Raw genomic sequence first — 3,781 nt, 5'->3', positions numbered from 1 at the left:
GACATGAAGTCATATGTATCTGTGTATCATCTGTATATAGAGCTAGAGCCAGCAGCCAGTTAGCTTAGCTTAGTGCAAAGACTGGAAACAGCTAGCCTATAGCTCTTTCAGAGATAACAAAATCCACCTACTAGCATCTCCGCAGCTCACTTGTTAACACATTTTGTCTTGTCTACAAAAACTGAGGTGACAAATGGTGATTTAAAGGTCGTTATCTGCCAGTGGGGGTTTGTACAGATTTGATAAAGAACGTAAAAGGTGTAAATATAAGTGAGAGGTGGTAAAGAACGTAAAAGGTGTAAATATAAGTGAGAGGTGACGGTTTAGAGGGGCTGGTATTGTCTTCGGTTAGCTGTTTTCATGTTTAGCGTACAGATGTGAGAGTGCTAGCGATTATCTCATCTAGCTCTCAGCAAGAAAGCAAATAAGCGTAATTCCCAAAATGCTGAACTATTTCTTTCAGTTGCAACATGTTTCGTAATCAGGTCAGTATTATTTTGTCATTTTAGCATACCAGTAATACCTATGAGGCCATCTTTATAGCCCCGTTTTTTCTGAAATCATTGGCAGTGCTTGGGGGAAACTTCCCTCATGTTACATTTTCTTGGTCTCATCTGACTCCTGTCTCACTTGTGAACTAGTTAGGCTTTTCATTTCCTTCACTTCTCCTGCTCTGAGCCCACATTTCTCCCCACACCCACAGTGCTAAGCCCAGAGCTCAACACAGATACACACCACATGGCTCCCTGCATTTGATCTGCACGCAAGCTACAGTTAACACTGGCAAGAAGAAGAGGACGAGGACGGAGGAAGAGCCCAGCGAGAGGGATAGGACAGAGAACGGGGGTGAGAGACACTGCTGTTGCTTCTCCAACGTTGGAGTGGCGCCAAGTCTGTAGCGACAAAGTGGAGCGTTGACCCCCGTTTAACCCCACGCGGATGCACATACACAGGCAGGCGCGCGCTCACACAAGGCCTACATCCATATTTCATTGCAGAAATATATCCGCCCCGACAGTATTTTATACCCACTGCGGAGCTCACCTTCCAGTGGCCGAGAGGGGCTGTGGAGGGCCGGGCCTGGAGGCTGCTCCTCTTCCAACCCACTGAGCCAAGAGCAACAGGGCCAATCGCAGAAGAGTCGACGCAGCTACACAGGCTACCTTTGCCTTGCCTCGATACTATAGTCAAATTTATTTATCAATAACTCAGCTCTGACTGGGTCTCATAGACCTGGATCTTTATCACGGACGCTTCTGAATAGGTTACAGTGAGCAGTAGCCCCCCCCTTACACACACACACACACACACACACACACACGCACACACACACAAACAAACACACACACAGACACACACACACACACCTCCTGGAAAATTGACTCCCCACCTGTCCAACATCTGCTAGCCAAATGGAGTCCAGGTTCTGCTTCACATAATCTGATTAAAGTCCAACCCTCATTTATAACCCCCATGTCCCAAACCACGCTTAACCTCCTTCTTCAACACCCCTCCGCTCCAGAGAAGTTGTTGGACCACATGTGAACAGTCAGTGAACGGCATCTGGACTGATCTGTCTTTTTTTTTTTTTTTTTCTCTCTGTTGGCAGAGACACTGGAAAATTTCAGTGGGCATGTCCTTTTAATTCCTCTGCCTTCCCCCCCCCCTCCTTCACTCTTTCTCCTTCTCCATTACCGTCTCCCTCCATGATCCTATCTCAGTCTCTTTCTATGTATATCATACGTACATACATACATACATACATACATATCAGGGGGATGTTCTGATTTCTGAACCTATCCAGCTCAGATTGCAGGGTTTTAGTATGTCCAATCTATCCTCTTCTTTCCCTTTCATTCTTGTTCTCTGCTCTCATTTCTACCACTTTTCTTCTCTCCCATTCCCCTGTGTCCTTCTCCTTCAGCGCAGTGTATTATTGCTGCTTGGCTGGCCTCTGCGTAAACCCTGGGCTCGTTCAACAGCGCTGCTTACTCTCACCCTCGGCCTCCCCCGTCGCTCAGCGAGCTTCCGGAAAGTTCTCCTCGCTCGGAGCGCTGGCATCGGGAGCCGAATCCATGTATGTGTTTATGGAGTTCTGACAAATTCCTTCCTCCTCGCTCCCTCTCTTGCATTGGAGATTTGACATGTGAGCATTATATATTTAATCCCTCATTCCCCGTGCAGGCAGAGGCAGTGTGGTGGAGGAGCTATGGGGCCTGAAGCTGGAGCTATGGCCTCTGCGGTGGCTGGTGCACCATTATGGAGGCAGCGGGACAGGCAAGCGAAGGGTTCTTGTGGTAGAGCTATGGGATATGTGGTGGAGCTGTATTTTCTTATGGCGGGCTACTGCCTGGGTCATTGGCATTGGGGATACTGGTCACTCTTTAATTAATTGAATTATGAATTAGCCGCTCCAATCCACTGAATAGTTCTTCAGCAGATATCGGAAGAAAAATAACAGGGTCTGTGCCTGCTTTTGTGTTAACTAGACCCAGTGGTACCAAGCCACATTGCGGCAGAAGAAAAACATAAAAATGCATAGTAAAGTTACCACACATAATGGTATACCACATACGATGCTATAATTATAAATCAGTCCCATAACAACCCTGTTAGTAGACAGTTTTGCCTTACAGAAAAACACTTTGAGCACTACATCGGTTGTTTACCATATTGGGTCAATTCAGAGATTCAGAGTCACGACTTTTGAAAGCAGCAACATAAATTAAATTGACTTTAATGTGAAGTGTATGTATGTCTATTTATATGTATGTATGTATGTATGTATGTAAATGTATATGTATGTATATGTGTGTATGTACATGTATGTATGAATGTCTGAATTATATTGAAAAAAATTATAAAAATAAATAAATTATTATAATTAATTACTGAGCTATGGAAAAGGGGTAGGATTAAATAAGTTTATACTTCTTCCTACTCCTTTTCAGACTTGTCTATGTTGGTTTATTATTTTTTATTAAATGTGTTGCTTATTTAACTTATTTGTTTATTTTTGATATGTCTGAAATACATTTCTTCATTCATTCAAATGTTTGGAACAGGCTCTATGAGCCTCAGTTTCAAACAAAGTGCTTGTTGGATCACGTAACAGCATCTGAAAACCTATTTCGTCGGAAATTTTCAAAACAGACAATCTGACAAGCACGCCCACTTTTAACGATTTAACTAACGATTGTGCAGAGGTGTGAAAGTTTGCACTTTTTATTTCCTCACATAACTACTTCCATCGGCATGTGAACAACCGAGTGCAACACCATGAATGTATCCAAGGAAAGGTTGTTCTGCCTCCAAAAATGCACTATCCAGGATATTGAAAGTGAACAGCAAGATCTTGGGTGTACAGCACATTATACTATCTGACCTAACAGATAAGTAGGAAGGCTAAAGCCATCCTATCCAACAGTGCCCACCCCCTTTTACTCTAGATTTCAGATTTTGCCTTCTGCCTCTATATGGTCAGATTCCCTGATGATGATGATGATGATGATGATGATGATGATGATGAAAATAGGGCTGTGCAATTAATCAAAATTGTAATCGCGATCACGATTTTGGCTCCTAATGATCACAAAAGAGAGGATTGTGTTCAGAATTTTTTTTTTTTTTTTAACGGGAAAAGTATTAAAGGAAATTTCTCAGTTCAATAAATGAAACATCTTCCCACATGCATCATTCAACATTCATTGCTTTGAGTGATACTTTTCACAATACTCATAGTCATCTGACACATTATGAATATAAAAGTATTTATTAGAGC

This window comes from Perca flavescens, chromosome 17 (assembly GCF_004354835.1).
Source record: "Perca flavescens isolate YP-PL-M2 chromosome 17, PFLA_1.0, whole genome shotgun sequence".
Taxonomy (NCBI): Eukaryota; Metazoa; Chordata; class Actinopteri; order Perciformes; family Percidae; genus Perca; species Perca flavescens.
The sequence above is the reverse complement of the archived record's forward strand: the minus strand, read 5'-3'. Positions refer to the sequence as shown.